Source organism: Hyaena hyaena, unplaced genomic scaffold, assembly GCF_003009895.1.
Source record: "Hyaena hyaena isolate Hyena2069 unplaced genomic scaffold, ASM300989v1 scaffold_754, whole genome shotgun sequence".
Lineage (NCBI taxonomy): Eukaryota > Metazoa > Chordata > Mammalia > Carnivora > Hyaenidae > Hyaena > Hyaena hyaena.
The window spans coordinates 375,889-389,947 of NW_024081381.1; the positions used below are offsets into that span (position 1 = coordinate 375,889).

The 14,059-nt window shown below is 41.6% G+C and overlaps 1 non-coding gene across 1 annotated transcript; it reads left to right on the plus strand.

The window, feature by feature from the left end:
• Positions 1–2,804: 2,804 nt before the first annotated feature.
• On the plus strand, positions 2,805–2,907 carry LOC120221047. Its single transcript, XR_005525716.1, has one exon. It is a non-coding gene; the product is annotated as a U6 spliceosomal RNA (small nuclear RNA).
• Positions 2,908–14,059: the final 11,152 nt, after the last annotated feature.

Sequence of the window (14,059 nt, forward strand, 5' to 3'; positions counted from 1 at the left end):
AATGACTGGGTGGTGATGAGGCAGCAAGATTATTCCCGATCTTCTCATATGTTCTCATGAGTCCTTGTAACAAATCTCCAGCACTAACAATATGTGTAGATTTGTACGAGTTGATTTCCTGGAAGCCTAAAGAAAAGGAGCACCCACATAAACACCAACTGATGATATAGCAAATGGCCAGAAAGCAAAGAATGACATAGCTCAGAATTCAGTACTGGAAATACAGAATGATTCCAGAAACACTCATAAATGCCAAATACGACATGTCATAATAATGCTCTGTCATAAATCTGTATGTACTTGACAATTTTTTAAATGTTTATTTTCTTGAGTGAGAGAGAGAGAACATGAATGGGGGAGGGGCAGAGAACAAGAGGGAGGCACAGAATCAGAAGCAGGCTCCAGGGTCTGAGCTGTCAGCACAGAGCCCGACGCGGGGCTCAAACCCATGAGCAGCGGGAGATCATGACCTGAGCCAAAGTTGGATGCTTAACTGACTAAGCCATTCAAGCCATACATATTCTGTATGTACTTAATAATAGGGTGGCAAGATGCAAAATGTATAACTTCCAGGAAATGCAAGAAATAAATGATGGAAACACAACAGCATCAGGAGACTTTATATTTATCACCCTAGGATAGATGTCATAGACACAGCAAAAATAGTATATTAAGGGGCACCTGGCTGGCTCGATCAGAAGAGCATGAGACTCTTAATCTCAGGGGTCATGAGTTTGAGTCCCACATTGGGTATAAGGATTACTAAGAAAATAGTATAATTAATAAAACTATATCAATTTTATTCTCTTACAACCATGAATATGTCTTTTAGTAAGTAACTATGGAACATTAAAAATCATTGACCGTTGAGGGGCGCCTGGGTGGCTTAGTCGGTTAAGCGTCCGACTTTCGCTTAGGTCATGATCTCGCGGTTCGTGGGTTCGAGCCCCGCGTCGGGCTCTGTGCTGACTGCCAGCTCAGAGCCTGGAGCCTGATTCAGTCTGTGACTCCCTCTCTCTCTGACCCTCCCCTGCTCACGCTGTCTCTCTCTCTCTCTCTCTCTCTCTCTCTCTCTCCTAGAAATAAATAAAACATTTTTAAAAAAATCATTGACCGTCGAGGCACCTGGCTGACTCAGTTGGTGGAGCATGTGACTCTTTATCTCAGGGTTGTGAGGTCAAGCCCCATGTTTGGTGTGGAGATTAGATTACTTAAAAAATAATAATCATCATTGACCACCATATAGGCCACAAAGAAAAGTTCAATCAATTCCAAAAAGGAGAACGGACACATACCATGTTCTCCAACCATAATGCAATCAACTTAGATTATTTCTTGAGCTTGGAACAAACTGTAAAAAAGTATCTCTCAGATAACTCTTTTTAAAATTGTTTTAAATGTTTTTTATTTATTTCTGAGAGAGAGAGACAGCATGAGCTGGGAAGGGTCAGAGAGAGAGGGGGACACAGAATCTGAAATAGGCTCCAGGCTCTGAGCTAGCTGTCAGCACAGAGCCCGATGCAGGGCTTGAACCCACGAACTGTGAGATCATGACCTGAGCTGAAGTCGGACACTTAACCTACTGAGCCACTCAGGCGCCCCAGATAACTCTTGTATCAATACATCAATAAACAAATACTTGCAGGAAATCTAGAATAAGAATATTTAAATTTTTTTCTGTAATGAAAACATTACACGTCAAAACGTATAGGGTACAGCTAAATGTGATCTCAGAGCAAAGTTCATGGTGTAAGATACACTATACCAGTTATAGTTGAGAAATTTCCAAACGACTAACTATACCAAACCCCAAACAGTAGACAAGTGATAAGCTGGGAGAAACATGTGCAATACAAGAAAGACATCCAAGGGTGCGATACTGTGATTTATAGGAAATTTGGTCATTCGTTTCTCACATATATTTGGTCTTTGTCCAGCGTTCCTGGCTCACAGCTCCATAAACTCTTGGAATTTCCTTAGTGAGGGAAGCGGAAAAGGTGTCTTTTGTTATGTTAACCAGGAGACTTTGGAAAACGTCTTAGGAAGTGGGCCGGTTGTCAAGGGAAACCACTCTGTGTTTAGAAGTTTGGAAATTTCAAAATTATCATTAAAAAAAATTTTTTTTAGAATTATGTGAAAAATTTCAACTACTTTTATAAAGAGCTATGAATAATTAACTTAAAATCCTTACAGTTCTGCATTAAACCTATTGAAAATCAATTGTGTATACTCTAATAAATGTTGATGATCTAAAAAAAAATTTTTTTTTAAAGGTCGGGGGGGAGGGGGCCCGCCTGGGTGGCTCAGTTGGTTAAGCGTCCAACTTTGGCTCAGGTTGTGATCTCCCGGTTCTTGGGTTCGAGCCCCACATCGGGCTCTGTGCTGACAGCTCGGAGCCTGGAGCCTGCTTCCGATTCTATGTCTCCCTCTCTCTGCCCCTCCCCCACTTGTGCTCTCTTTCTCTCTCTCTCAAAAATAAATAAATAAACTTTTATTTTTTAAAGTAAGCTGTCAGGGCGTCTGGATGGCTCAGTCAGTTAAGAGTCTGACTTTGCCTCACGTCATGACCTCGCAGTTCATGAGTTTGAGCCCCGCATCGGGCTCTGTGCTGACAGCTCAGAGCCTGGAGCCTGTTTCGGATTCTGTCTCCCTCTCTCTCTGCCCCTTCCCTGATCGTGCTGTGTCACTCTTTCTCTCTCAAAAATAAATAAACATTAAAAAATTAAAAAGTAAGCTGTCCATGTATTTTTAATAGGAGGGTTAACCAAAAACATAAAGAACTGTTTTTTTTTAAAGTCAATAAAGTGCTCACTTCAGCAGCACATATACTTAAATTGGAACATCACAGAGCGTAGCACGCCCCTGCCCAAGGATGGCACACACATTCGTGAAGCGTCCCACATATACTGTTAAAAAGAAAACCACTGGCCAAAAATGCCATCACTAGGGTTAAGGGCCCGAGTCAGGAAACCAAGACTTAATGCCTAACCTAACTGCAGTTACAACCCGCCCCCAGGAATGTTACCTGTAACCAGTCAACATGAGAATTTCGTGGTCAGTACGAGGAAATTCACTGGTAGGCCTCTTCCATTTCTCTTAGGACGGTGACCTTGCCTAAAACAATGGATTCTTTGCTAATAATTTCCTTTTCTCTACTCCCTCTCTGCCCTTACTTATTTTTTTATTTTAGTGTGTGTGCGAGGTGGGCAAAGGGACAGAAGGAGAGAGAGAGAGAAAATCTGAAGCAGGCTTTCATCTCAGAGCCCGACATAGGGCTCGTGGGGCTAATGGGACTCATGGGCCTCGATCCCACGACTCTGGGTTCATGACCTGAACCAGCATCAAGAATCAGACACTCAACTGACCGAGCCACCCAGGCGCCACCCTCCTGCCTTTAAAAACCTTTCCTTTTCTGCAGCCCTTTGGAGCTCTCCTCTACTTGTGAGACGGGAAGCTGCCCAATTAATGAATCAATTACTAAAGCCCACTAGATCTTTAAAATTTACTCAGTTGAATTTTTGTTATTTAACAAGAAATAGTAATAAAAAAATGAAAAGTCAATTAAAAAAGTAAGATGAAATGGCTTATATTCTACTTTAAAAATCTTGTCATACCCTAAAGCAAAGAAGTCATTGAAGATTACTGGGATCATATCAGCCAAGTTTGTTTGTTTGTTTGTTTGTTTGTTTTTTAAGGTTTATTTATTTATTTTGAGAGAGAGAGAGAGAGCACAAGCAGAGGAGGAGCAGAGAGAAGGAGAGACAGAATCCCAAGCAGGCTCTGTGCCATCCACACAGAGCCCCATGTGGGGCTCAGACTCACAAATAGTGAGATCATGACCGGAGTCGAGAACAAGAGTCAGATGCTCAACTGCCTGAGTCCTCAGGTGCCCCCATATCAACCAAGTTTAAAAGGCTCCCACTGGCCAAAAATTGATCAGTCTGAGCCCCGAAAAGAATAGTAACTGCAATGGATTGAAATACATCAACTAGCCATGAGCTCATAATGATGCTAAAAAATATCATCGGCTACCTTTGGAGGATGCTGGTGAGCCAATGCATTATTCTGAAAGCTGGCACATAATGAGGGGTAGAAAAAGTATCTGACTAGGTAATCGATTCTATTAAAGAATTATTGTTTCGTTTTTGAGATAGGACAATGATGTAGGGCTAACTTGTTCACAAATTATCGCTTTTAGCAACATGTTGAGGTATTTATGGATAAGATGAAACGGTACCTGGGTTTGTTTCAAAGTAATCTAGTGGAGGGGTACCTGGCTGGTTCAGTTGATTAAGCATCCAACTCTTGATTATGGCTTAGGTCATAATCTCAGGGTCGTGGGATCAAGGTTCCCATTGGGTTCAGTGCTGAGTGTGGAGCCTCCTTGGGATTCTCTTTCTCCCTCCCTCTACCCTCCCCTCCTCTTAAAAATAAATAAACATTAAAAAAAAAAAAAGTAGGGGCACCTGGGTGGCTCAGTCGGTTAAACTTCGACTTCGGGTCAGGTCATGATCTCACAGTCCATGAGTTCAAGCCCCGTGCCAGGGTCTGTATTGGCATCTCAGAGCCTGGAGCCTGCTTTGGATTCTGTGTCTCCCCCCCCACTCCCCCACCCACACTCTGTCTCTGTCTCTCAAAAATGAATAAATGTTAAAAAACTTTAAAAACACAAAGTAATCCAGTGGGATAGAGAAATAGGTCAAGGCTATGGGTGAAAGTAGTTTTTTTTTAAGTTGATAAATGTTGAAACTGGATAATGAATACATGGAGATCCGTCATACGGTTCTCTATGCTTTTCTATATGTGTGAATTTTTCCATGATAGATAAATAATTCTATAAGGAGGCCAAGGTGTAAGCAGTGGTCTATACCTATATGGAGAGCCTGATTCAGGCCCACGCTGCTAAGTATGATGTCTTAAGTTGTTTTGTTTTGTTACAGAAAACAAAAAAGGCAGGAAAGTCATGAAGTTTTGTCTGCTGGGGGAAGAACCAGAACTGCTACAGAGAGAAGGGGACATTTAAGTAATGTCTTTCAAAAAAAAAAAAAAAATGAGTAACAGCGCCACTCATCATCAGGGAAATACAAATCAAAACCACACTGAGATACCACCTTACGTCAGCCAGAGTGGTGAAAATGAACAAGTCAGGAGACTCTAGTTGCTGGCGAGGATGTGGAGAAACGGGCACCTTCCTACACTGTTGGTGGGAATGTAAGCTGGTGCAGCCCCCCTGGAAAACAGTGTGGAGGTTCCTCAGGAAACTAACAATAGAACTCCCCTATGACCCAGCAATAGCACTGCTAGGAATTTACCCAAGGGATACAGAAATGCTGAAGCATAGGAGCACATGGACCCCAATGGTCATAGCACCACTCTCCACAATAGCCAAAACATGGAAAGAGCCTAAGTGTCCATCAACGGACGAATGGATCAAGAAGATATGGTTTATCTATACAATGGAATACAACATGGCAATGAGAAACAACGAAATCTGGCCATGTGTAGCAACATGGATGGACCTTGAGGGTGTTATGCTGAGCGAAGTAAGTCAGGCAGAGAAGGACAGCTACCATATGTTTTCACTCATAAGTGGAACAGGAGAAACTTAACGAAGGACCATGGGGGAGGGGAAGGGGAAAAATAGTGGGGGAGAGGGAGGGAGGCAAACCATGAGAGACTCTTGAATGCCGAGACCAAACTGAGGGCTGATGGGGGTGGGGGAGAGGGGAAAGAGGTGATGGGCATGGAGGGGGGCACTTGTTGGGATGAGCACTGGGTGTTACATGGAAATCAACTTGACAATAAACTATAAAAGAAAAAAAATTGAAATGAGAGAGATAAGAAAGCTGGAGCCCAAGTTTACATATGAATGAGGATACAAAATCCTAAATTACAAATAGCAACCCAGCATCATATTAAAAACATATATACCATAGGGAGACAGATTTAATTGTGGGAGTGTAAAGATGATTCTTATCAGGAATTGACTATGTTAATGTATTAAAAGGGAAAAATCTATATAATCATACTGAATTATGTCCTAAATAAATTTAACAAACCATAAAAAGAAATGAGTAAGTTTTTGCCCACAATTCTTAGCCAAAGATGCAGTATGGGCAAGTGCATGGTGATCCAGAATTCTATGTCATTTCTCGCAGAACTGAAAGGAGCTTCTGGAGCCAGAGAGCCTGGGTTCAAACATCAATTCTGCCACTTGCTGTGTGGCTCTGAGTAAGTTACTCAACCTCTCTGTGCTCCAGTGTCTTCATCTGCATCTACCTACCTCATGGGTTGTTGTGAGGGTTAATGAACTAATATGTGCAAAGTATTTACAACACTGAGTGCCTGGCACATAGTTGGCTGTTGTGACTATAGTTGTTGTTGGGGTGTATCAGACAAGGAAGACATGATGACAGATGAATTGGGAGAAGTGGATAGGGTTGTAGGTTCAAGGAAGGAGTGTGGCTTTTATTTGGCAGGACGTCATTAAAGGGTTTTAAGCAACACTAACAGCTAACGCTGCTCACGGAGGACCGAAGCTTCAGGTGGTGCAAGCGGCTGAAACATGAATTTCCTATATGTGCAATTAACTACGAAATGCTTCGGGGCACGTTGAGAACCTCTGTGTTTACTAGAATCCCAGTAATTCCACATCCATACAAAACGCAGTACTATTCGAATCTAATCTGTCTTTACCAGAAAAAGAAAAGCTAAACATGGGCCGAGCTGCTATTTCCTTAACAGGAAGTTGGTGCCATGTGTTTGGGAAATGATTCATAGGGGGTGACATGACTCAGCATCGTATGAAACGGGGGCATCAACAACTTTAAGTCGCATTTCGTGCACGCTGTATGTGTACTGAATATATCACTGGAGTATGTTCTCAGAGTGTGTTCAAAGCTAGCTCTGATTAAGGGCACTGTTCTTCCAAAGGCCATAATTCCAGAGGCACCAGCCTGGCTCAGTTGGTGGAGTGTGCAACTCTTAATCTTGGGGTCGTTGAGTCCGAGCACCGCATTGAGTGTAGAGATTACTTAAAAATAAAATCTTAGGGCACCTTGGTGGCTCGTCAGTTAAGCATCTGACTTCAGCAGCTCAAGTCATGATCTCGCCGTTGCGAGTTCCAGCCCCAAACAGGGCTCTGTGCTGACAGCTCGGAACCGGAGCCTGCTTTGGATTCTGTGTGTGTGTGTGTCTCTCTCTCTGCCCCTCCCTTGCTCGCTCGCTCTCTCCCTCTCTCTTTCTGAAAAATAAACATTTACAAATAAATAAATTCTAAAAAAAGTTATAATTCCAGTAATCACATTTTATTTCTACTTTTTATTTTGGCAAATCAGAAACACATCACAAGGAGCGCCTGGCTGGCTCAGTAGGGATAGCATGTGATTCTTGATCTTGGAGTCAGGGGTGCAAGCCCCATGTTGGGTGTATAGAATACTTAAATCAGTAAATATAAGAAAGAAAGGAACATAAAAGAGAGAGAGAGAAAGAGAGAGAGAGAGAGAGAGGCCCCTGGGTGGCTCAGTCAGTTGAGCATCCAACTTTGACTCAGGTCATGATCTCATGATTTGTGAGTTCAAGCCCCACATAGGTATCCTTGCTATCTGCAGAGCCTGCTTTAGATCATCTGTCCCTCTCTTTCTCTCTCTCTGCCCTTCCCCCTCGCTCTCTCTCTCAAAAATAAATAAAACATTTTAAATAGACAGAGAGAGAAAGAAAGAAAGAAAACACAAAAGTCTAGAGAACAGCAAAAGTGAATATTCTGCACCCATTACCCGGCCTTTCTGATTTCATGGCCAGTCTTATTTCATGTATATCCCACCTACTATGCACCCCTCACATTATTTTGAATCAAATTCCAGACATCATATTATTTCATCTAGAATATGTCAGTATGTATTTTTGAAAGGTGAGGACTCTCTTTTTAATTTTAATTTTTATAGTTTATTTATTTTTGAGACAGAGAGAGACAGAGCATGAGCTGAGGAGGGGCAGAGAGAGAGGGAGACACGGAATCAGAAACAGGCTCCAGGCTCTGAGCTGTCAGCACAGAGCCTGACGCAGGGCTCGAACCCCCGAACCGTGAGATCATGACCTGAGCCGAAGTTGGACGCTTAACCGACTGAGCCACCCAGGCGCCCCAGGTAAAGACTCTTTAGAAACTCTAACCTCAATACCATTTTCTCATCTAAAAAAATAATAATTTGTAAATGTCATCAAATACACAGTCAGGCTTCACATTGCCCTGATTTTGTATATATATTCAGGACGGCTTCATAAGGATGCCACATGCCTCCGTAATTATGCACCTAACTGTTTATCGCTTTTTGTGATGTCATCAATCATTGAGCAGTGCCTCTATCCATTTAATCTCAAGGGATGGCAAAATGGAATGTTCTGATTCCTTTGTTCTTTCTTCATTTATTAGGCCAAGAGAACTTCCCCCTGGCCAATGCTGGCTTGTATAAGAATAACAGATTAACGGCTTGATTCTTTCCTTGTATTTACCAGTTTTCAATATAAAGAGTTATTTCCTCCAACATCCTCTCAAGGTAAACAGTGGGCTATTTTAAGCTAATGAGCTATTGTTTTTTATTCAGGAACTTGTGGATTTCATTTGTGTGTTTTTTTTTTAATGTTTCTTTTTGAGAGGCAGAGACAGAGCCAGAGCCAAGCAGGAGAGGAACAGACAGAGACAGACACAGAATCCAAAGCAGGCTCCAGGCTCTGAGCTGTCAGCACAGGGCCAAACACCGGGCTCCAACTCACAAACTGTGAGATCATGACCTAAGCTGAAATCCCTTAACTGACTGAGCCACCAAGGCACCCCCATTTAAGTTTTTTAAAATTTTAATTCCAATATAGTTAACATGCAGTGTTATATTAATTTCAAATGTACAATATAGTGATTCAACAATTCTATATATTTCTGGGTGCTCATCAAGGTAACAGTACTCTTAATCCCCTTCACCTATTTCAGCCATCCTCCGACCCACCCAACTCCTCTCTGGTACCCATTAGTTTGTTCTCTATAGTTAATTAAGAGCCTAACTTGTGGATCTTATTTTTTACGATTTTATTTCATAATAATCTTTACACCCAACACGGGGCTCGAACTTACTACCCTGAGATCAAGAGTTGCTCACTTTACAGACTGTGCCAGCCAGGCGCCCCAACCTGTGGATTTTAAACACGTTTATATTTAATGTGTTTCAATCTACTGCAATTGTCCTCGGGACGCTCAAGTCATCCCATCCCACAATGAGTGGGATCATCTTCAACTTGGATTCGGGATCCTTAGAACGTCCGGATTTTCTGCTCTAACAAAGCATTCCTTTCTGGTATTGCAGGCTCATCCAGTTAGGGCGCATGGCTTGAGGCTCTCAGAGTTTCCTCTTGGTGACAGTGTTGCTCCAGAAATGCCAAGAAGCCCGCCATCCCTCACACCACCCCCGTAGACACCCGGTCTCCTCTCCCGCCCTTCGCGTCTGAAAAAAAACGCCAGCGAGCCTGAAAACCTCCGGAAAGGAAGCTGCGCGCTGCTAGGTTTGCAGGAAGCCTGTTCGTTGCCACGGTACTTTGCTTGTTTTTTTGGACTCTGAAATCAATCTGAGGTCTAAACAGCAAACTCTCATCAAACATTATTTCTAGAATTCCATTTCTACTTGTCCTAGGCTTTGTAAGCCTGCCCTCCGCCTTAGATCCCTGCAGTTTCCCCGCTGTGGTCAAGAAGTGCTGCACGCCAAAGGCCTGGAGGAAAGAATTGCATCCCCAGCGGGGGCTCACACACTTTGCAGGCCCCAGGTGTCCACCTCCAGGTGTGGATCCAGACAGGAGGCCCGGGGTTCTCAAAGTGTGCCCCGTGTTATCAGCAGCATCCACATCACTGAGAACATTATTTGAAATGCAAATTCTCAGACCCTAATCCAGACCCACTGCGTGGGAACTGGGGATGCGTCCCAGCACTGGCAAGCCCTCCAGTGGATTCTGAGAATCAGTGCACCAACTCAAGTGTGTTCAGCGGGAAGTAGCTATTAGGGGCACGTCTTTGGAGGACCGGTCAGATGGTCGGGATCAGTTTGTCACTGCGCACCATACTCTACTCAGAGGACAGGCGCGTGCGCGCTCCGTGAAGGGGAGGGACCGCAAGCTTTGTCTTGTGGTTTTATCACTGATAACTGAGCAGGAACCCTCTCTCATGCCATTTAGATAGCATCCCATTGCTTGCCATTTCCTTTACTTTCATTTCAGAAAGCGTTTTTAATGTTACTAGAAAAATCCACTCCCCCGCCCCCATCCAGAGCGCCTGCCTGGCTCAGTGGGAAGCTTGTGGCTCTTGACCTCGGGGTCATGAGTTCGAGCCCCACGTTGGGGATAGAGATTACTTGAAGAAAAAAAAAAAGTCCATGCTACTTGGAGACTTTTCAGAAAAGAAGGAATATATTGTAGATCTAGAATGGCAAATAAAACCCAACATCCTAGGAATTTCTTATTTCTTTACCTGTTCATACAAACTTTACATGTTTATATATTTCTACATTTCCATACTTATATTTACATAATTGTGTCTTAATAAAATTGGATTTACTCGAACACATTATTTTAAAATTTATTTATTATTGAAATATAACTAACATACAGTGAATATTAGTTTCAGGTGTACAACATAGTCGTTCAACAATTTGGTACATTACTCAGTGCCTATCCTGGTAAGTGTAGTCACCATCTGTCACCAGACAACATTATTACAATTTCATTGACTCTATTCCCTAATGCTGTACTTTTCGTCTCTGTAACTTATTTATTTAGTAACTGGAAGTTCGTGTCTTTTTTTTAGTGTTTACCTTTGAGAGAGAGAAAGAGCATGCATCTGGGAATGGGTGAGGAAGAGGACCCAAAGCGGGCTCAGAGCTGACAGCAGACAGCCAGATGCAGGGCTCAGGTTCACAGACCCAGGGAGCAAAACCTGAGCCGAAGTCGGACGCTCAACCAACTGAGCCACCCAGGCGCCCCGGGATAGTATATAATTTTAAAATAAAAATGTAATAATTATAGTGAAACAATCAGAAATACAAACACATAAGAGAAATATTTCAAATCTCAACTTTCTAGAAATATATTCTGTATTATTGGCCTGATTTGCATAATTTCAAACCCTATTTACATACAATCAATTATATCTAATATATATGAACATGGATACAAAATGCCCAGGGCTCATTTAAGTATAATGTAAGCATATTTATAAGCAGCAATACATTGCACATTTTTTCTTTTATACATTTAAGACCATGTCACGTACAATGTTCATGGCCTCACCATTTACCCTCATATTATAATGTCCCTTATAGCTATTCTCAAAGTGCCTGCTATTTCTTTATTTTTTCTAAGTTAAAAATAGTATTTATTCTTATTGGAAATTCAACACATTCATTTGCAAAGTTTAGAAAAGTTAGAGATGATAAATAAGCAAATCATATACCTTTTATCCCTCATAAAAAATATACATTTAAAATTTTTAGGTGCAGGGGCACCTGGCTGGTTCAGTCGGTAGAGCAGGCAACTATTGATCTCGGAGCTGTGAGTTCACGCCCCATGTTGGGGGTAGAGAATACTTAAAAATAAAATCTTTAAGGGGCGCCTGGGCAGCTCAGTTGGTTAAGCATCTCACTTCGACTCAGGTCATGATCTCACAGTTCATGATTTCAAGACCCACTCAGGTCATGATCTCATGGTTTGAGAGTTTGAGCCCTGCAACAGGCTCTGCACTGACAGTACAGAGCCTGCTTCCAGTACTCTGTCTCCCTCTCTCTCTGCCCCTCCCCTGCTCGCTCACACTCTCTCTTCTTGCAAAAATAAACATTTAAGACAGAAACAAAAAAAAAACCAACATTTAAGTTTATTTATTTTGAGAGAGAGTCAGCAGGGAAGGCACAGAGAGAGAAGGAGAGAGAGAGAATCCCAAGCAGGCCCCACACTTCCAGCTTGGAGCCTGACGCAGGGCTCAAACCCACAAACCAAGAGATCATGACCTGAGCTGAAATCAAGAGTCAGACACTTTAATCGAATGAGTCACTCGGGTGCCACAGCAAAAAATAAATAAATAAAAAAAAATTAATTAATTAATTAAAATCTTTAAAAATAAATAAAATTTATAGATGCATTTCATTTTAGGGTTTTATAATATTTATATATCACATGAAAGTGGAATTTTTTTTCCTTTTTTTAATATTTATTTTTGAGACAGAGACAGAGAGAGAGAATACAAGTGGGAGATGGGTAGAGAGAGATGGAGACACAGAATCCGAAGCAGGCTCCAGGATCTGAGCTGTCAGCACAGAGCCCAATGCGGGGCTCAAACTCACAAGCTGTGAGATCATGACCTGAGCAAAATCGGCTGCTCAATCGACTGAGCCACTCAGGCGCCCCAAGTGGAATTATTTTCTACAGAGTTTTATATAATATTTCTCCATCATGTTATGCTTGTTACTCACAAGTTTGTATTACTAAAATTATCCCCCCAAAAATAAAGGCCTAAACAGACTGATCTTATTCTTCAGACCTAATGACATTTTAACTTAATTAGCAGGATGATTTAATTTGGCTAGTAGTATAACGCCCTATTTTGAATCTATCCAGATATAGATATAAATATTTTTACAACAAACTATCGATGATCTATATGTACATTTGTTTCCTTTCCTGGATTGATTTCGGGGTTTTTATTTCCTGTTTTCTCTCAATGGCTTGGAGGTTATATTTTCTATTCCCATTATTTAAACTTTTTCTAAAAGTTTATTTATTTATTTATTTGGAAATGCAAACTGGTGCAGCCATTCTGGAAAACAGTGTAGAGGATCCTCAAAAAATTAAAAATAGAACTACCCTATGAGCCAGCAATTGCACTACTAGGTATTTATCCAAAGGATACAGGTGTGCTGTTTCAAAGGGGCACATGCACCCCAATGTTCATAGCAGCGCTATCCACAATAGCCCAAGTATGGAGAGAGCCCAAATGTCCATCGATGGATGAATGAATAAAGAAGATGTGGTGTGTATATACGATGGAGTATTACTGGCGATCAAACAGAATGAAATCTTGCCATTTCCAACTAGGTGGATGGAACTAGAAGGTATCATGCTAAGTGAAATTAGTCAGAGAAAGGGAAATATATGACTTCACCTATATGAGGAATTTAAGATACAATACAGATGAACATAAGGGAAGGGAAGCAAAAATAATATAAAAATGGAGGGGGACAAAACATAAGAGACTCTTCAATATAGAGAACAGAGGGTTGCTGGAGGGGTTGTGGGAGGTGGATGGGCTAAATGGGTGGGGGTATTAAGGAATCTGCTCCTAAAATCATTGTTGCACTATGTGCTAACTAACTTGGATGTAAATTTAAACATTAATTAATTAATTAATTAATTTTAAAAAACATCACCCAAAGAGCTACAAATAAAAACAATCACTAATAAATAGATACCTAAAAAAAAAAAAGTTTATTTATTTTTGAGAGAATCGCTTCTCGGCCTTTTGGCTAAGATCAAGTGAATTTATTTTGAGAGAGAAAAAAGAGAGAGAGAGAACATGAGCAAGCAGGAGAGGGGCAGAGAGATAGGGAGAGAGAGAATCCCAAACAGGATCTGCACTGTCATTGCAGAGCCCAGTGCGGTGCTCAAACTCACAAACCATGAGACCATGGCCTGAGCTGAAATAAAGAGCTGGACGCTTGGCCAACTGAGCCACCAGGCGCCTCTTAATCTTTTATAGAATTCTTGACAAACTGAAACCTACATTTTCCTACCAATAACTACAGTTAATATGTTATTGTCTGCTTTTTAAAAAAAGTGATCTCTACACCCAACGTGGGGCTTGAACTCATGACCCCCACCTCAAGAGTCACATACTCTTCTGACTGGGCCAGCCAGGCACCTTCTTTTTCTTTTGTAATTGAAGTATAATGGACAAATTAGCTTAAAGTTTATGACTTAGTGATCCAATGATATACACCATGAAATTCTCACCACAGTATGTATAATCACCATGCATCAC